Source organism: Prionailurus viverrinus, chromosome B1 (assembly GCF_022837055.1).
Source record: "Prionailurus viverrinus isolate Anna chromosome B1, UM_Priviv_1.0, whole genome shotgun sequence".
Classification (NCBI taxonomy): domain Eukaryota; kingdom Metazoa; phylum Chordata; class Mammalia; order Carnivora; family Felidae; genus Prionailurus; species Prionailurus viverrinus.
The window spans coordinates 65,769,930-65,791,825 of record NC_062564.1 but is presented as its reverse complement, the minus strand read 5'-3'; the positions used below and the strand labels follow the sequence as shown (position 1 = coordinate 65,791,825).

The 21,896-nt window shown below is 35.0% G+C and overlaps 1 protein-coding gene across 6 annotated transcripts in view; it reads right to left on the bottom strand.

Annotated features, from left to right (window-relative positions):
• The window catches only part of FSTL5 (follistatin like 5), a 1,137,298-nt gene extending 1,124,946 nt beyond the window's left edge, over positions 1-12,352 (bottom strand). For all 6 annotated transcript variants that reach the window (XM_047857444.1, XM_047857446.1, XM_047857448.1 and 3 more), the window contains exon 1: positions 12,233-12,352. The gene's annotated coding sequence lies outside the window, so the exon portion shown is untranslated. The remainder of the gene's footprint in view (positions 1-12,232) is intronic.
• Between the last annotated feature and the right edge of the window lie 9,544 nt (positions 12,353-21,896).

Sequence of the window (21,896 nt, the reverse complement as noted above, 5' to 3'; positions counted from 1 at the left end):
GGTTCAACTATTTATTGAGAAAAAAGACCTAGCCAATTTTCCCTGAATCCTGATTTTTCCCTGAGCACATTTCCTTTACGTACATTACACTGTCAATACATTTTATACAAAGACAAATGTAATCATTTATGTTTCATGTCAAAAAAAAAAACTAAGAAGAATAAAGCTTTTTAGGTGTTGAGAAAAATAATAATGGTTACTGTCAAGCCACTTTTTAATTATGCTCTTCAAATTTTTTTTTCTGAGTGAAAAAAAGCCATGACTAGGTGGTGTTATGAAAAGTTGTTAAAATATATTGCCTGGAATAAAGAATCTCAGATATATCCAAGAGGCACTGATAAGTTTAGGGAAGAAACAAGAGAAAAACAAATTCTACTGGAATGTTTTTGGGTTTGATTTCACTTAATCTTGAATTGAGATTTAAAAAGAAAAAAATTCTTGGTTTAGGAGGGGGAAGATTGCTCTAGCACTGAAAAGGACTCCCATAGTAAGGCATATAATTACCCATTCTGCCATGGGAAAAATTATACTGTCAAAGGATGATAAAAGCACCACTAACAGGACTATGCTCCTCAGGTAGTTTCAGAAGAGCAAACTGCTAGATTTATGTAGGAAATTTTGGAAGTGTGGAGGTCATGGACTGGTGCACTTCCAAAGGCTTCAGTAGGTTGACATTAGCTATCAAAATATAGTTACTATGATAAAATTGTCAGTTGATTGGCACTCTGAGCTGTGTTTATGCAAGTAAGTCCATTTCTACTTGTTTGACTTGAAGTCAAAAGCTGTTACTGATTAGTTTGCTTGTAAAAAATAAAAAAATTGTCATAAATCAGTTGAGTGGATTAAAATCCAATTTGGGTGACTGCTTGATAAATAGCTGTAGAATAATGAGTCTTTCCTTAGGACTGTGGTAATACGTTATTCTCAGTTTCTCATTTCAGTTTTCACACAGCCAAAGCTTCAGGAGAGACCATCAAATATTGTCCACATCATCAGTACTATTGTCGAATGAGGTTTTATTTGCCAATAAATATTTTTTGGTTTAAGCATCAATAAGTATGATTTCATCCTGGTTTTGTCTTTAAATCACTTTTTGAGTCACCTGTCGAGAAAATCCTACCCAGGAGTATTTGAGAGTTTGCATAACAAACATCAAAAAATTCTAAGGCAAATAAGCATGACTAGAGTTATAAGAAGAGAATAAAAGAGATTCTGGAGGGGGCGCCTGTGTGGCTTGGTCGGTTGGGCATCCAGTTCAGGTCATGGTCTCACAGCTCTTGGGTTCCAGACCCGCATCGGGCTCTGTGCTGACAGCTTGGAGCCTGGGGCCTGCTTCAGATTCTGTGTCTCCCTGTCTCTCTGTTCCTCCCCTGCTCACACTGTATCTCTCTCCCTCTCTCTTAAAAATAAATAAACATTAAAAAAACATTTTTTTAAGAGATTCTGGGACAATGACCTAAGACTTTCTTTGCCTGACAGAGAAAGTCCCAAAGATGCTGAGTTTTCAGTTCTCTAAACTTACATACAGATTATTTCACATTTCCAGTTCACATGAAATGTTGACAATGGTATAGTCTCTCTTTGGGTGACAGGAAAAAAACCCAAGACTAATCTGATTGTTCATAACTACTTATCTTAAGTAATTCAAACTGGTTTGTGCTGGCCTAGAATGCGGGTTGTATTACTCACTATGCCAACCAAAGTGATGGACAAGTTCTAAATGACTACTTTGAATCCTATAACTCTTACTAATGGAATGCTTAGATGTTTGTTACACTTGGTATTATTCATATTATTAGATAAGCTGATATTAATTAGGTCCATTTTATGAGACATCATCTACTTAGGCTACTGGAAAATCATTCACTTTGAATAGTTTATTAGCCACACAAAATAATTAACCATGGTTCTGGATTGTCACTGAAAAGTCTGATTTCTGTAAAACGAGAGCAACCACAGCTGGTCTAAAGGATGTATGACTATTTTTAGTGCAGCTACAAGTATTTTATTTCTGGGTATTGGCATAACAATCATTGGTGTATCTTTTTCACTTATCTGCCATAAATATCATTCTTGGTAATGTTAGTTTAACTTCCTGTCGATTTATAGGAACATCTTAGGATTTAAAACTCCTAATGCTAATACTTATTGGCAGATTGATTATTTAAAGTTGGTAGGTTTTACATTACTGACTAAAATTTTGAAAACCCATTCTCTAAAGGAAAAATAGGAGTTATACTATCAAAATAGGATTTGATCAAGATATAGAACCACACAGTAATTTAAACAGGGGAAGATTAATATAAATAATTTTGAATCTGTAGAATAAGGGAATAGCTGCAAAGATAGATATAACTACAAAGTACCCTAGAGCAGAAACAGAGCACCAGAGAAAGGACAAATGCAGAAGAGTAGATCTTCACCAGACTGGAGTGCAGACCTTATTGAAGAAGATATAATTGCAGCCCACAAGATGGCTGATAAGTTTTCTGGGTTTCTGGGGCTACAGCTGGTTCCCATTCACCACTCTAGAAGGAAACAATTCTCTGAGATATAGGTGAACCATGACAGGTGGAAAGGAAGACAGAGAGTATCAGAGCACTGTGTATGAGACCTGGAGTGTAAGGTGTCTGTCTTGAAGTTGCCACTGTAATTGGCAATTGATTATATCTGGTAGTATAATTGGCAAGATGGTCACTGTAACCAGGGAGTGATGTAACATCACCAAGACTGTCCACAGAACAACACTAGACGTCTCATCCATGCACTGCTAATGGATTGTGCAGAACAAAAAAAAAAAAAAAACCAAACATAGGAATTGAAACCAGCAGCCTTCTTTCACATGTAATGGCGCCCTCGGCGCCCTCTACTGACAAAGCATAACATTAGTCTCACTGTAGAGAGGAAATCCTTGGATTCAGTCTGTTATCACAGAGCATATAATGGAGAATTTGGAACTGAGAGACAACAAATTAATACCTAGCATGAGTGGAATATATAAAATGTATTAATGTAAATTAGAAATAAAGAGGTTTTAAGTTAATATAAAGCAAAGTATATAAACAACCATTTTATTGGGGTGCCTGGGTGGCCCAGTCGGTTAAAGCGTCTGACTTCAGTTCCAGTCAATATTTCATGGTTCATGAGTTTGAGCCCCACATCGGGCTCTGTGCTGGTAACTCAGAGCCTGGAGCCTGATTCAGATTCTGTATCTCTCTCTCTCTCTGCCCCTACCCTGCTCACACTCTGTCTCTCTCTTTCAAAAATAAACAAAAATTTTTTTTTTAAAGAAACCATTTTATTATGAAATACATGCAACAGTGCAATCACTGGTTGATCATAAAAAGTTAAAGAAACAAATTAAAAAATAAAAAATAATTAATTATATTAATTATAGGCATGGAAAATTCAGACAAATTATTACAATTGAAAAGGAAGTACAGCAAGTTTTCTAGACTTAAGATCAATATATACAAATCTATTGTGCTTCTATCTATGAGCCAAAAAGAACATCTGGAATTTTTATAAAAATAGAATTTAAAAAAACGTAATTGTGACATCTGAACGTCCATCTGACAAAGCTGTGATACATTTTGTAGAAAATACATCACAAAAGTTTAATGAATATTATGAATGAAAGGCAATTAATTAAATGGAAACCTATGTCATAGCTAGGATTGTAAAATTAAGTATCACTGAAATATAAATACTGTCTGTAATATTTCATAATTTAAATTCATTTCCAAAAACACTGCCAAGTTTTTCATAAACCTAGATTATAAAATATATGTGGAAAAAAACTAATTGCCTAGAATAGCCAAGACAACTATAGAGAAGAAGAGAAAAAAATGCTTAATCAAATATCAAGACATGAAAAACATAATAACTTACACATTGTGGGGAATTCACAGGGAGTTATTTGGACAAGGATGAAAATAAATAAATAAATGGAACACAGCCCAAAACCCAGATCAGATATTATACATATAACCTGCAATTTGATATATGTATGTAGCATTAGTTATCAATGGAAAAAGTAAATGATTTCTTCTTGAATGGATAACCTACATGGGGAGGAGGGAATGAAATTGAATTCAACCTTCGCTAGTAAAAAAAAAAAAAAAAAAAAAAAGAGGGAGAGAGAGAAAAGTACATCTATATATATTAAGACCCACATGTGAAAGTCCAAACTATAAAACTCTTACAAGAAAATGGTTAAGAATATTTCTATCATAAGATAGAAACACTTTTTAAACAAGATACAAAACACAAGCATACAGAAAATGTTTGATACACTTTACTGTATTATAAATAAAAAAGCTCTTCGTGGAAAAAAATTAATAATCAAAAGGCAAGTCACAAACAAATATCTGTAATAACTAAAACTGTCAGATTAGAATATAAATTATAAAGAGATCATACAGGTCGGTCAAAATGGCAAACAAAGGGAAAATAGATAAAAGACACATGTAAAGGAAAATCTCGGAATAGAATGTCTCAATAGCCAAAATATGAAAACATACTCAACCTCACCAGGGATCAGGCAAATGAAAATAAATTTTGCCTCATATTGGCATTAGATCAACGAAATTAGAATATCTAACAATAAAGATACTCTTACCACAAAACAAAGACAGACACTGATGAGTATAATCACAATGGAAAGCAATTTCTCCATTATCTTGTAAAGATGAAGTTGCACTTCTCCTATAATTTAGCATCTCTACTTCTATATACATGCCTCTCAGAATTTTTCACACTGATGTACAAGGACGCATATACAAGAATGCTCACAGCATAATTCTAGCAAAATAAAATTAGAAACAACCTAAATATTTTTCACTAGGAGAATGGATTAAGAATACTGAGTATTTTAATTTAATGCAATTGTTTGAGTTAATTTGCAGAGAAAATTACTAAACTAGAAATATCTTTAAAAAAACATTCACAAATATAATGGAGTGAAAACAGCAAGTTGAAGAATATGTAAAGTCTGAGCCAACTTGTATGACACTCAAAAGCAGTAAAGACACATAAATATATGGATATACAAGACTTTAAGATATGTATTCATAAATTTTGAGAAAATGAGGGACAAAGAAATCATTCAAACTTTCATAAGCAAAGGAGTGGGGTTAAAGTCCTCATATCAAGGATTATCCAATCAAAATTGAACTTAATTTCTTTAAAGTAACACTAGAATCTTTTAAAACATGGAGCAATATTCTAAAATGTGAGAAAAAATAATTTCTAAATTAAAATTCTAGCACAATATCAAATTCAAATATGATTTAAATCATGCTTATACTGTGTTTCAAGAAGATTACATTCAATGCCCTTTCTCCGAAGGAAAATGGAAGATGTGCTCCACCAAAATGAGACAGTATGAAGAGAAGAGATTGACATAGGCATAAAATGTATAGATCCTCATCTTCTATATAGGAGTGTAAATAGATTATATGCAAATTTTTAAACTTTGGGGTGCCTGGGTGGTTCAGTCAGTTAAGTGTCCAACTCTTGGTTTTGGCTCAGGTCATGATCTCACAGTTTGTGAGTCTGAGCCCTGCATCAGAGTGCATGTGCTATAAATAAATAAATAAATAAATAAATAAATAAATAAATAAATAAATAAATAAATAAATAAATAAATAAATAAATAAATAAATAAATAAAACAAAATAAATAAAATTTTAAAAGGCATATTACGGTCATATTATTTCAAAACACCAGAAACTAGTTTAATTCAACTGAAATCTTTAAGCTTTCATTATAAACTAGAATAACTAGTCACAAATATCAATCAATATTTAGCATAATTACTTTAAAGTGCAACTTCAATACAACTGTAAATTTTGAAATGTCTTACTTTTCTTCTTGTCAGTGTATATTTCCATGAAGAAACACCCTTTAAGTTTAGTTCTTACTGCATAACTCATCTTTTTAATTTTATATCCTTCCTGAGCCCTCTGTTTTCACCTTTCCTCACCATGTTCTCTGATTGACAGTGCATCTATTTATACTAAGACATTTTTCTTTGCACTCTTCGGAAATTTCCAGTATTTTACAGATTCTGTAGTATCCTCTCTATTACATAATTATTCAGTTTTTACTCAAGTTCTTCTTCAAAGATATCCTTATTCAAAAGAAGATGTATAAACCGATTTTTCTGACTTTTTGCTCTTCTAAGTAAAATCATTTTGTTCTTTCATTCGCTTGACAATTTAAAGAATTGTAATTTTCAAATAACTTCCTTAGAAGTCTGAAAACATAGCTTTATTGTCTTTTACCAAGTTATGCTGATGATGAAAAATCTGTAAGTTTTTCAGTGAGAGCTGCTTTCTACTCTCAGTAATGTTTGTTTTTCCTGGCCCCCTCTAGAAGCTTTCCAAAGCTGATATTAGTGACTTGAAACTTCACAGGTATGTCTGTAGTTCAGATTTTTTTCTGGGGGGAGGGGGCAGGGGAGGTTGTCAGTTTAGTTTGTTACTGGTTGACCCTTTCAATAACAAATAACAATTTATATTTTTCCCTAGTTCTGACAAATTTGACACAATTGTGGGGGGTTTTTATCATTTTTCCCACTCTTCTCTGTGGCCATGTTTTAGGACTTTCAATAGGAAATATTTAAACTTTATGAATTAATCTTCCTTATTCTTTTTTTTTATGTTTTGTAGATTTCCTGCACTATCTTATACATCCCTTCTACTGATGGCTTCATCATCTATGCTTTTTATAAAGATAGTTAAAATTTCTTCCTTGTTCTCTGCTTCCTTCTTGAGTTGACTTATTTAAATCTCTGATACAATATTCAATTTAATTTCTTATTCTATTGTCTTCATTAAGCAAACATTTATTTATCGACCATAATTTGCCAGACACTCTTATAGGACCTCAGGATATGTTAATAAATTTTGACATGGTCCCTCTTTTCATGAAAATGAGAGTCTACATCCCTGAATATCTGCTATGTCCAGGTTCAAATTCTCAACTTCTTCATCTTTGCCCTACTTTCCTATGCTATTTTCAACTGGACATTGGATTTTTGTTCATATTTAAGATGAGAGATAAACTGATTTCCTAGCTGTTAAGCAAATCCATTTCTGCCAGTGCATCTCTCTCCTAAAAGGAAATACAGAATAAGATCTCCATGTATGTGGGTAGTGAATGTGGGCCTAATGTAAGTTACACACACAGGAAATTTGAAGTTAGGCAACGTACATTCTGTAATGTGCCAAATATGGAGAGCTTTAATCTGGGTCACCAAAACCCACACTAAAATCTATAATTTCCCTTCAAATAAACGGTTCCATTTTTTAGATGGAACATATGGGCAATGTGACTACATGTGGCACTGCATTTCTAGAGCAGAGAAGCTGCAGGCTGTTTTTTCTATGAATGACTCCATAACTAACCATTCGCTTTCTGGCTCCACTATTCACTCTTATTCCCACAGCTCTCTGATTGGAACATTTCCTGGGTGGTCAGGGAAAGCTGCCCTCACGACTCAGATGTTCGAGCCTTCTCCCCACCAGGTAAGAACTCTGCATACTCAGCATTGTTTCTTCCCTCCACAATCTCCCAACCACTATCCATGACCAAAATTCACTCACAATACCCTTCCATTGGTGAGCAACTGTCTTGATCTTCTCACTGTTATAAGTTTAAAATATTGGGCTATTTTTTACAAGCAATGTGATTAGATTTTGAAAGAGGAGAGAAATAAGTGGGTGTGCTTATTGCTCATACTGACAAAGAAGAAAGAACACAGTTCTCTCTGTATATATAAATATTGGTAATATATATGTCAATATTATATATCTATTATTTTGAAATACATCTATTATGCATAAGTAAATAGACATATAGAAATTTATTATATATGCACATTATATATAATATAGATATAGATATAGTGTACTTATTATATATACATTTATATATTGTAGAGATACATTTTTGTACATATATATGTATGTTATAAATATACGTATGTATATATTTGTGTGTATGTGTACATTTTAACAAAAATTTATCTATGACTCATTATTATTTTATCACGCTAAAAATATTTTTTAGGATTGTGGCCTATATCAAATTTTTCTAAATTTCTCTTGATGATTAAAAACTAAAGTAGAACTACTTATATTACTATTTCTTTATATAGCCACATGGTGGCAGCAAAAGATAAGAGCACATGCAGAGAGACACTAAGCTATAAAGGAAAAAATAGAAACTTCTAAACACTGCTATAGAACAAGTGCCCAATTACAGAACAGTCACATAGTATAAAACTACTTTATATGATATGGGTTCTATGAAATTATTGAAATTCAGAATTTTTGTTACTTTTAATTTTAATGGATCAATAATGCAGCCAGCTGGGATTACCATGTTGAGTGTAACTCACCTTCTTTGTCATACACTTGGACTTACACTTTCAAAGTAGTTCCCACATTCTTAGCCACGCATCCAATGATATTTAACTTTTCTCTACATAAAAATTTATTTTCCGGGGCGCCTGGGTGGCGCAGTCGGTTAAGCGTCCGACTTCAGCCAGGTCACGATCTCACGGTCCGTGAGTTCGAGCCCCGTGTCAGGCTCTGGGCTGATGGCTCGGAGCCTGGAGCCTGTTTCCGATTCTGTGTCTCCCTCTCTCTCTGCCCCTCCCCCGTTCATGCTCTGTCTCTCTCTGTCCCAAAAAAAAATAAATAAACGTTGAAAAAAAAATTTATTTTCCTCCACTTATTATTATAGTCATAAATAGTAGGAGTGAGAGACTGAATATACAAACAAAGGCCAGAGCATCTACAATGAGAGAACTGTGACCCACAACCTGCTCAGGACCCAACCCCTTGTCTACAATAAACAACCAAAGAAGTCAGCCTACTCTAAGTCAGATTTGTAGGAAGTCAGCCTGCTATCTCCAGTGACAATCCAGGAAGCTAAACAGTACTTCTGTAACAACAGGAGACTTGTTGGCCAAGACTTGATTAGTAACAGCTTCCCTAAGTTTTGTTCCCACTCCCAATTTAGGACCAAGAGCAGAAAGTCAATCATGCATGTCTGACCAATCACATAAAATGCACTCCTTCTTATTACCCTCCCTCCACTTTCATTGCACCAACAGCCTGCCCTTGAGTCTCTTCTCACACGCAAGTGATGGTGACTGACTCCCTTGTTATAGCAAGCTCAGAATAAATAGCCTTTGCTTGCTCATTTGGTTGGTCTTTATTTATTTCCACAGTAGAATTTAAATTCATCCAGACCATAACGGGAAGAGAAGCATGGATATGTAATTTTAGCATTTTAGTCCCTAGAGAAAGAAGGAAAGGGAACACAGAACTCAGTAGAAATTGATAACTGTTGTAATTGCTATTCGACTATTATATTCCCTTTTTTTCTCAATATCTTTACAGTTTTTTTCACTAATTATTGCAACTTGTAATTCTCACTATAAACAGCATTAACAACAAAAACATGTTCTCACCTCATATATTGCAACAATCCTGAAGATTGTTCTCTAAAGAAAACATTCTCACTTTCTGCCTAAAAACTTGAGACCCAAATCTATTAGCCATTGTATCAATCTCTGGTTGATATCTATTCCACATGGAAACCTTACTTATAACTACAAGCAACATACCTTATAAAAATAATATGGAAAAGACTGAGGGAAAAATAAAGGATAATAGTTAGTACATACATATATATATGTAACTGGTTATGAATTACTGGTTAGTAATTATAATTTCCTTTTCCATGACTCATCATATACTCTCTTTGCCCTTAGCCTGATTTCCTGCAGGCTAAGTTTCTTTAACCAGGAGGAAGGTGGGGAGAATATAAACTTTCAATCGTGTTTTTGTTTTGTATTTTAGAGAGAAAGGGAGAGGACGAGCAAGGGAGAGGGGCAGAGGAAGAGAGAAAGAGAAAAAGAATCCTAAGCAAGCTCCATGCTCACTGCGGAACCCAATGTGGGGCTCGCTTCCATGATCCTGGGATCATGACCTGAGCAGAAATCAAGAGCTGGACACTCAATCAACTGAGCCACCCAGGTGCTCCTAAACTTTCAATCTTAAAGGTACTAGTCATTTTGCCTGTATATCATGATTTTCCATTAAATCTGACCACTAGACATGGGAGTAGTAGGAGGCACTCCAGATAATCCCCTGGGGGATTCAGACATATTTTGGCTTATTGTGTAATAATGCTAATTCCTCCTGATAATCATGATCAGTTATCTCAGCCAATACTGTAATAGCTTCTATGCCTCAGAGTACTGGCCACAGTCTCAATGCCCGGTTTTGAGTCACCACTGTTGTATACACTTGCATGTAGTTTTTTTTTTTTCCTTTGCAATCAAAACTTCTGAACCAGCGGACTCCTCAGTAATGGTACCGATAAGCAACTATTCTGTGAGTGGATTATTAAGAGTCATAGTGAGAAAAGATATTTCTAATCCCAATCCTTCATTTCCAGACCCACCACTGATAGCCAGATATAAATAAATATTGACTGCCAATAGATAGTATCTAGTATACAGGCTGGTCAGCTAAAACACTTTACTATGTTTGTACGTTTGAAGCTTGGCACTATATAAAGGAATGAATAGAAATTTTCATTTCTGTTCAGGAATGAACAGAAATTTTCATTTCTGTTCAGGAATGAACAGAAATTTTCATTTCTGTTCAAGAATGAACAGAAATACGCCCTCTAGGTGTATACATTATAAATTTTAACCATAATTTCCAAGAGCTGATATAAAAATGGTCATAAACATATATTATCATAAATTGTTTAATGATTACCAAAACATGTTTATTTTAACTGTATGGTATGATTCCAAAATGCTCTGTACACACTGAGACCACCTGTCTTGGTCTCAAAAGAACATTTTTTCTCAGTCTGGAAAAATATCTTAAACTCAAAACACCTAAAACTCAATTATCAAAAATTCTACATGTGTTTATCAAATAACAGAATTATTAACTAACCAATTCTGTAGCACATGAATTCAATTATTCAATTTTTATTGCAATGCATGTATTCCATTTTTTAAAAATATTAAGATAAATGAAATTGGGACTCCACTAATGTTTAAGATAAAATTTAAGATATATATACAAGTAAAATATAATAAAATGGAAAATGAGTATATTTATTTAAAACTATATTGCAAAATCTACTCTAAATGTCTTATATGAATTAACATTGTAATGTTGCATTTTGAACTATTTCAGGCTCTGCGGCATAAGTAATGAGGCAAGATCAATACCATACAATTAGTATTGCCATGACAGTCCAATTAACATCAAATTGTTTTCTATCTTCTAGATTATAGGAAGTTTTCCATGTATGTTTATTTTTAATACTAAAATATTGAAACTATTTCAGCATGTTATGAAGAAATAGTATTAAAAACAATACTATATTTTACAATTAAGATGGAGTCACAGAAGCACATCCAGGATGAACTATGAGTCGCATTCCATACCACTCAGTTGTACAGACAGAATCAGTGGGCACAGAGTTAGCAGGGACAGAGTCAGTCAAAATCTCCGGGAATTTTCCACTGGATGAGTAATTCACTTATAAAAGTGCCTTCACTGAATTGTCAAGACCACTTTCACTGTACTCTTGTTCCTCACAACCTACTTTTATGTAATGACCTAAAGTGACCTTGTTGTGCTTTTGAAAACCATGTGATTTACTTGCAAAATAAACTATAAAAAATGAGTCTCTAAGACCTAGAGCAAGGTTTTCCACAAGGTTTAGGAATGTTAAGACAAAGAAGATAGTGATGGTAAAGATGATGACTAATGATAGTCACCACTTTCCATTTAAAACAACACCATTCCTGATGAAATACAGCCAGACCAACACTAAACAATCTTGCACACCTAGAAAACGGATCTGAAGATTAACAGAACAATCTGTACAACCTGAACCACAGAATTCAGCAGGTACACAGCACGGAGAGGTGAAATGGGGGAGAGAGAGGCTGCGGAGGGCAGGGAGCTATTTTTTCGTGTACAGAGAGGACGGAGATGGGGTGGGGGTGGGGGTATGGGAAAAATACCCCCCCCCATAAAGCAGCTGGAGAGAAAGTGGAAAAGAGGAAACAGCCTCAGTGACTGAACTAAAAAGGGAGAAAGAAGAAAGGAGAGGGTTTAAATTCCATTAAGACTCTATAAATAGGGAGTGCAGATTCTGAAACTCTGCAGTGCATTACCTGGTGGTGCTCTGGTGAGAAGGTGAATCCCCAGAAGCAGAGTGAAGTCCGGAGGTCTTTGGGTGACACAGGGAGAGCCGTTTGCCCTGCTGGGAGGACACCTGGTAGAGGCTGTGTGACTCCACCAAAGGCAAAGGCACCAGTGGACCCTGGAGAATAACAACATTCACTGATGCTGGAACAAGGTCGCTGGGGGTGAAGCCTGGTGCCAGATGCATGTTGTGATTTGTCATAATCCCTGAAACGCTGCTGGTACAGGATCACGTGAACTTTTTCTAGGGCTGGCTGGCACCCAGGAGCAATCTCTGGGCGTCGGCAGCAGCACGGTCCCACGAACGTTCCTGGGTGCAATCGGCACACGGCCATTGCTCGGTGACACCCTCCCACAGAGGGGCAGAATTATTCAAAGATGCAGTTCCTCAGAAATAAGGAGTCAAAAAAAACAGCTGTATCTGAGATAAAACTCAGGAGGGAGGTGCCGCCTGGGGCTTGGTCACAGACTGTGTAAGAGCGGGGAGTGGAGGGAAGCTGGAGACAAAGGACTGATGGGTGATTGCTGATCTTGCTAATCCGTGAGAAAAGAGTTCCGATACTAGAGACTGGGTAGCTGGGTGAGGCCATTATCACTATTCCCGTGCATGTGCATACACACCTACAAGTGCCACAACAATCCCCCAGTAAGTTAAGCAATGCCATCTAGCGGAGAATGGAGCCATTACACTAAGCCCCGCCCAACCAGGCCGCCTCACTCTTCAGGAACATGAGCCTCTTCGCCTGATTAGTTTATGGACTATAAAGTGCTTCATAGTTTGACATGTAGGGGAAAACGAAGTAATTTCAGTCATATTCCAGTCTGTTAACTGGTCCATCTATTCAATTTTCTTTTTTCTTTTTCTCTTTTTTGCTTTTTCCTTGAAAACAGAAAGAGAGAAAAATTATTTTATTTTCAATTTTTATTAAAAATATTTTTCTTTGATTTTTTTCTATTTTTTTACTTTTGTGTAAATTTTTTCAAATTCTATTTTACTTTCATCATTTCGTTTTGTTCTACTTCAGTGTATTCATTTTGTCAAAATTTCAAACAATTTCCTTTTTTTTTTCTTTCTTTCCCCTTTTTTCCTCTAATCTATAAAGCCCCTTTCAACACCCAGATTAAAACACACCTAGGATCTATGATCCTTTATTCGATTTTTTGTGTATGTGTTTCTTTTTAATTTTTTATTTTTAATATATTTTTTAATTTAATTTTTTTAATTTTAATTTTTTTTTACCTCATTAATTCCTTGTCTCCCTGAAAAATGATAAAACGAAGGAATTCACCCCAAAAGAGAGGGAAGGAAGAAAAACAGCTAGGGACTTAACCAACACAGATACAAGAAAGATGTCTGAACCAGAATTTAGAATCACAATAATAAGAATACTAGCTGGAGTCAAAAACACATTAGAATACATTTATGCGGAGACAAAAGAAGTAAAAGCTAGTTAGGATGAAATAAAAAATCCTATAACTAAGCTGTACTCTCAAACGGATGCCAAGGTGGCAAGGATGGATGAGGCAGAACAGAGAATCAGTGATATAGAGGACAAATTTATGAAGAATAATGAAACAGAAAAAAAGAGGGACACTAAGGCAAAAGAGCACGATTTAAGAATTAGAGATCAGTGACTCATTAAAAAGGAACAACATTAGAATCATAGGGGTCCCAGAAGCAGAAGAGAGAGAAATAGGGGTAGAAGGGTTAAGTGAGTAAGTCATAATGGAAAACTTTCCTAAGGTGAGGAAAGACACAGACATTAAAATCCTGGAAGTACAGAGGACTCTCATTAGATTTAACAAAAACTGACCATCAACAAGGCATATCATAGACAAATTCACAAAATACTCAGGCAAGAAAAGAGTTATGAAAGCAGCAAGGGAAAAAAACATCCTTAACATACAAGGAAGGTAGATCAGGTGTGAGACACACCTATGCACAGAAACTTGGCAGGCCAGAAAGGAGTGGCAGGATATATTCAACGTGCTGAAATAGAAAAATATGCAGCCAAGAATTCTTTATCCAGCAAAACTGTCATTCAAAAGAAGAGATAAAAAGTTTCCCAGATAAACAAAAATGAAAGGAGTTTGTGACCACTAAACCAGCCCTGCAAGAAATTTTAAGGGGGACTCTCTGAGAAAAGAAAGATGAAAAAACAAAACAAAACAAAACAAACAAACAAAAACAAATAAAGACGAAAAGCAACAAAGACCAGAAAGGACCAGAGCACACCACGAGAAACTCCAACTCTACAAGAAACCTAATGGCAAAAAATTCATATCTTTCAGTACTCACTCTAAACTTCAATGGGCTAAATGCTCTAACCAAAAGACATAGGGTAACAGAATGGATAAGAAAACAAAACCCATCTACATGCTGTTTACAAGAGACCCACTTTACATGTAAAGACACCTTCAGATTGAAAGTAAGGGGATGGAGAACCATCTATTATGCTAGTGGTCAACAAAAGAAAGCTGGAGTAGCCATACTTACATCAGACAATCTAGTCATTAAAATAAAGACTGTATCAAGTGATGAAGAAGGGCATTATATCATAATTAAGGGGTCTATCTACCAAGAAGATATAACAATTGTCAACATTTATGCACCAAATATGAAACACCCAAATATATAAATCAATTCATCACAAATACAAACAAACTCATTGATAATAATACCATAATGGTAGGGAATTGAACACCCCACTTACAAAAATGGACAGATCACCTAATCAGAAAATCAACAAGGAAACAATGGCTTTGAATGACACACTGGACCAGATGGACTCAACAGATACGTTCAGAATATTTCATCCTAAAGCAGCAGAAGATACATTCTTCTCCAGTGCACATGGAACGTTCTCCAAAATAGACCATATACTGGGACACAAATCAGCCCTAAGTAAGTACAAAAAGATCAAAATCACACTGTGCATATTTTCAGGCCACAATGCTATGAAACATGAAATCAGTCACAAGAAAAAATTTGGAAAGGTAACAAATACTTGGAGACTGAAGAACATCCTACTAAAGAATGAATGGGCTAACCAGGAAGCTAAAGAGAAAATTAAAAAGTACATGGATGCCAATGAAAATGGTAACACCACAACCCAAAACCTCTGGGACTCATCAAAGGCAGTCAAGAGGAAAGTATATAGCAAACCAGGCCTTCCTAAAGAAGGAAGAAAGGTCTCAGATACACAACCTAACCTTATGCCTTAAAGAGTTGGAAAAAGAACAGCAGATAAAACCCCAAACCAGCAGAAGACAGGAAATAATAAATATTAGAGCAGAAATTAATGTTATCAAAACCAAAAAAAAAAAAAAAACCCACAGTAGAACAGATCAATGAAACCAGGAGCCAGTTATTTGAAAGAATTAACAAAACAGATAAACCACTAGCCAGTCTTATCAAAAAGAAAAAGGAAAGTGCCCAAATAAATAAAATTAAGAATGAAAGAGGAAGGATCACAACCAACACAGCCGAAATAAAAACAATAATAAAAGAGTACTATGAGCAATTATATGCCAATAAAATGGGCAATCTGGAAGAAATGGACAAATTCCTAGAAACATATACAATACCAAAGCTGAAACAGGAAGAAATAGAAAATTTGAACAGACCCATAACCAGTAAAGAAATGGAATTAGTAATCAAAAATCTGCCAAAAAACAAGAGTCCAGGGCCAGATGGCTTTCCAGGGCAATTCTACAAAACACTTAAGAAAGAGTTAACACCTATTCTCTTGAAGCTGTTCCAAAAAATAGAAATGGAAGGAAAACTTCCAAACTCTTTCTATGAAGCCAGCATTACCTTGATTCCAAAACCAGACAGAGACCCCACTAAAAAGCAGAACTGTAGACCAATCTCCCTGATGAACATGGATGCAAAAATCCTCAACAAGATATTAGGCAACCGGCTCCAACAATACATGAAAAAATTATTCACCATGACCAAGTGGGATTTATACCTGGGATGCAGGGCTGGTTCAATATCAAAACAATCAATGTGATTCATCACATCAATAAAAGAAAGGACAAGAACCATATGATCCTCTCAATAGATGCAGAGAAAGCTTGGACAAAATATAGCATCCTTTCTTGATAAAAACCCTCAAGAAAGTAGGGATAGAAGGAGCATACCTCAAGATCATAAAGCCATATATGAATGACCCAACACTAGTATCTTCCTCAATGGGGAAAAAAACTGAGAGCTTTCCCCCTAAGGTCAGGAACAACACAGGGATGCCCACTCTCGCTATCGTTATTCAACATAGTATTGGAAGTCTTAGCCTCTGCAATCAGACAACACAAAGAAATAAAAGGCATCCAGATCAGCCAGGAGGAGGTCAAACTTTCAGGCTTTGCAGAGGACATTATACTCTACATGGAAAACCCAAAAGATTCCACCAAAAAACTTCTAAAACTGACTCATGAATTCAGCAAAGTGGCAGGATATAAAATCATTGCACAGAAATCAGTTGAATTCTTATACACCAACAATGAAGCAACAGAAAGAGAAATCAAGGAATCGATTCCATTTACAATTGCACCAAAAACCATAAAATACCTAGGAATAAGTCTAACCAAAGAGGTGAAAAATCTATACACTCAAAACTATCAAAAGCTTATGAAAGAAATGGAAAAAGATTCCATGCTCCTGGATAGGAAGAACAAATATTGTTAAAATGTCAACACTACCCAAAGCAATCTACATATTCAATGCAATCCATATCAAAATAACACCAAATTCTTCACAGAGCTAGAATAAACAATCCTACACTTTGTATGGAACGAGAAAAGACTCCGAATAGCCAAAGCAATCTTGAAAAAGAAAACCAAAGCAGGAGGTATCACAATCCCAGACTTCAAGCTATACTACAAAGCTGAAACCATCAAGACAGCGTGGTACTGGCACAAGAACAGACACTCAGATCAATGGAACAGAATAATGAACCCACAAATGTATGGCCATCTAATCTTTGACAAAGCAGGAAAGACTATCCAATGGAATAAAGACAGTATCTTCAGCAAGTGGTGCTGGGAAAACTGGACAGCGACACGCAGAAGAATGAACCTGGACCACTTTCTTACACCACACACAAAAATAAACTCAAAATGGATGAAAGACCTAAATGTAAGACAGGAAACCTTCAAAATCCTTGAGGAGAAAGCAGGCAAAAACCTCTTTGATCTTGCCCGCAACAACTTCTTACTCAACATTTCTACAGAGGCAAGGGAAACAAAAGCAAAAATGAACTATTGGGACCTCATCAAAATTAAAACCTTCTGCAGAGTTAAGGAAACAATCAGAAAAACTAAAAGGCAACCAATGGAATGGGAGAAGATATTTGCAAATGACATATCAGATAAAGGGTTAGTATCCAAAATCTATAAAGAACTGATCAAACTCAACACCCAAAAAACAAATAATCCAGTGAAGAAATGGGCAAAAGACATGAATACACACTTCTCCAGTGAAGACCTCCAGATGGCCAACCAACACATGAAAAAATGCTCAACATCACTCATCATCAGGGAAATACAAATCAAAACACAATGACATACCACCTTACACCTGCCAGAATGGCTACCATTAACAACTCAGGCAAAAACAGGTATTGGCGAGGATACAGAGAAAGAGGATCTCTTTTGCATTGTTGGTGGGAATGCAAGCTGGTGCAGCCACTCTGGAAAACAGTATGGAGGTTCCTCACAGAACTAAAAATAGAACTACCCTACGTCCCAGCAATTGCACTACTAGGCATTTATCCAAGGGATACAGGTATGCTATTTCAAAGGGGCACATGCACCCCAATGTTTATAGCAGCACTAAAAACAATAGCCAAAGTATGGTAAAAGCCCAAATGTCTATTGACGAGTAAATGCATAAAGAACAGGTGGCATATATATACAATGGAGTATTACTCGGCAATCAAAGAGAATGAAATCTTGCCATTTGCAACAACATGGATGGAACTAGAGTGCATTGTGCTGAGCGAAATTAGTCAGAGAAAGACAAATATCATATGACATCATCCATATGAGGACTTTAAGACACAGAACAGATGAACATAAGGGAAGAGAAGCAAAAATAATATAAAAACAGGGAAGGGGTCAAAACATAAGAGACTCTTAAATATGGAGAACAAACAGAAGGTTACTGGAGGGGTTGTGGGAAGGGGAATGGGCTAAATGGGTAAGGGACATTAAGGAATCTACTCCTGAAATTCTTGTTGCACTGTATGCTAACTATTTGTATGTAAATTAAAAATTTTTTAAAACGCCATTCCTGACAAGTCTGGCAATAATCATGTACTTTATTTTTTTTTAATTTTTGATTTTTTAAATTTAATTTTTAATTTTTAATTTTCATTCATTTTTAATTTTTTTAAGCATGTGGAGCCCAATATGGGGCTTCAACTTACAACCCTGAGATAAAGACCTGAGCTGAGACCAAGAGGTGTATGCTCAGCCAAATGAGCCAACCTAGGGGCCCCAAACATTTACTTTAGATCATAAAACAGATTCTGTATTATCATGTAAAATATCAGTGAGTACAAAATTATCAGTATTTATGAATATAATATTATTTGATTACTTACTAAAGGGATAAGAACTTCATTGTAGGTGATTACACTATGATTTTTGTTTGGGGGGATACATAAATACACTGTATACAATAACATACATCTTACACTAGAAAATTAAAATTGGTATTAAAAAGTACCATAATGATAAAAATTAAAGAAAACGATGGGAATAATGATATATATTCCTATGGACACAGTCCAGAAAAAAAACTTCTATAAAATTATTGAATAGTGGACTATAATCTAAACAGGCAGCTTCCCAATTATACATTTATTACTTTAGAAGAAATTGTATATCAATTCTTATAAAATCACAGTTTTTATTCATAGGAACAATACTATTAATAGTCATCAGTTTCACTGGATAGTCCATGAAATCCCTTGAACTACTGATAAACTGACAAAGTAAAGTTTATAATGTATATTTCCACAAGCACTGTTTCAGAAAATGTCATTGTTAAGAGAACTGAAGCTTGATAAGCAGTATTATAACCATTTCTAAGAGTATGTGGAGATTAAATTTATACAGAAACAGTAACATCAGGCAGATGATTTAGGACCTAAATACAGGATAAAGCAGTTGGTTCAGGAAGTACAACACATAGTAGTCAAAAGTCTAAGTAAGAAGCTAGCAGATATCTGAACACTTAGGGCTTGGCTATGAATTAGTGAGGCAACTAGTATTGAGGTGTTAGCTACAGGGACAAGTGCGCAGGGATAAAACTCCAAAGTCATCCAAAAGGACAATGCTAAACCATTAAATACCAATCAAAACCTCAACTTATAAGTTTAAATTTTTTTTTAGTGTTTATTTATTTTTGAGAGACAGAGACAGAGACACAGAGAGAGAGAGAGAGTGAGCAGAGGAGGGGCAGATACAGAAGGAAACACAGAATCCAAAGCAGGCTCCAGGCTCGGAGCTATCAGCACAGAGCCCCATGCGGAGCTCGAACTCACAAATCATGAGATTATGACCTGAGCTGAAGTCAGACGCTTAACCAACTGAGCCACCCAGGTGTCCCTCGACTTATAAGTTTAAGTCCTAACTAAGCTGAATATAAATTCTCAGGTTAACTCCTCTGTGAATTTAAATTTCATACAGTGCATCAATTTAATATACCATTTTGGTCACATTCAATTTTCAATAATTAGGAATAAAGCTGCTCTAAACATCCATGTGCAGTTTTAGGAGTAAGTTTTCAAATCACGTGGCTAAGTGTTTAGGAGCATGGTTGCTGGATCATAGGGTGAGGCTATCTATCTTTAGTATTATAAGAAGTGCCAAATTGTTTTCCACAGTAGCTGTTTGACCTCGCATTCCCACCAGCAATTAATGAGAGTTTCTTATTCTCCATTATTGCCAATGTTTGGTAATGTTAGCTTCTTCAATTTGGCTATTGTTAGCTTTTTGTATCTTAGCCATTCTAATAGGTATGTAGGCATCTTGCTGTTTTAATTTTCACCTTCCTGATAGCAGGACATAAATTCATATAACAGCAGAGATGATAGAGTACATAGGCAAAGATGCAGTACAGTAGGGATGTTGTTTATGGTCTATATGAATAGATTAAACATAAATTCAAATGATTTTGTACACATAGTTTTCATGTCATTTCCCCCCAAAAGTAAGGAAAATCTAAATTATATTTTATATTGACAATGGAATTAAGCAACAGTATCTCTGGGGCGCCTGGGTGGCTCAGTCATTTAAGCATCTGACTTGATCTCGGCTCAGGTCATGATCTCTTGGTTCATGGAGTCGAGTGCTGAGTCGGGCTCTGTGCTGACTCTCTCTCCCTCTCTCTCCCTCTCTCTGCCTCCCTCCTATTCTCAAAATAAACAAACTTAAATAAAAAAAAAATAAAAGTAAACAATAGTATCTCTGCTTGCTTCATGTGTGAGTTTACAACCATAATATATTATTTAAACCCTTAGAAATAAGGCACCAATAAGGAAAGCTATTTACTACCAGGTCATAGTTCAACATATATAAAATGTATACAAATTAACTTTAAAGTATGTCTAAATGGATATATGTACATGTATCTGTATCCACACACACATCAGAGAAAAATAACTGGCCTGGACTAATAAAATTATGAAAAAAATATTCACTTTTATAACTGAAAAAAATACAAAAAAATGAAATGCAAAAAAAAAATGGATCAACAAGCAAAATTTAATTTGAAGGATCAGGAGTTATTAAGATGTACTTTAAACCACTGGCTAATTTTTTTAAGAATTCAATTTAGAAATCAATATCAAAAGTGTGAGATACAATTTTAATTAAAGCATACAAATGTAGTACAAGGCATTATGATAAGTTTGTTAATAGGTGAGATGGAATCTCATCAAATTATGAGCAATGATTATTTAGAGATGTTGGAGAAGTGACTATTTTTGTTTTATTTCCTGAAATTTCCAGATTTTATAAAATGAGTGTTATTTTAGTGATTATAAGAGTTATTAATAAAAGATGTAAAAGTGTTACTCATAATTGGTAATATAATAGAAATGAGGATCTAAATTCCTAATGATAGAAGAATGGTCTATTATGGTCTAAGCATTCCATTGCTGATACTCTACCATAATAATTATTTACAAATTGGGAAACACTCAAAGTATAATTCTAAGAAATAAAAAGATACCCTGTTATATATTACTATGATCACATTCACGTCTTTGTGAAGAGATAGAGACAGAGACAAAGAGATAGTGAGAGAGTGTATTAATGAAGATAGAGACCTTGTCTATCTTGTACAGTCTGTAGGCTCAATACCTAGGCCTAGATTAATGTCTGCCACAATGTAGATTCCCAATGACTCATTTATAGAATGAATGTATGCATGCAAGATTACTATATATTGAGACCTAAAGAAATATACTAAAATGCCATATACACTAAGGTTGATTTGGGGTAGTAGAATTATAGATGATCTTTAAAAATGTTTTCCTTTACATTTTTATATTTCCTAATGTTTCTATAATACATATACAAAATATAACCTATCTCTTATCCTAATATGAAGGATTAGAG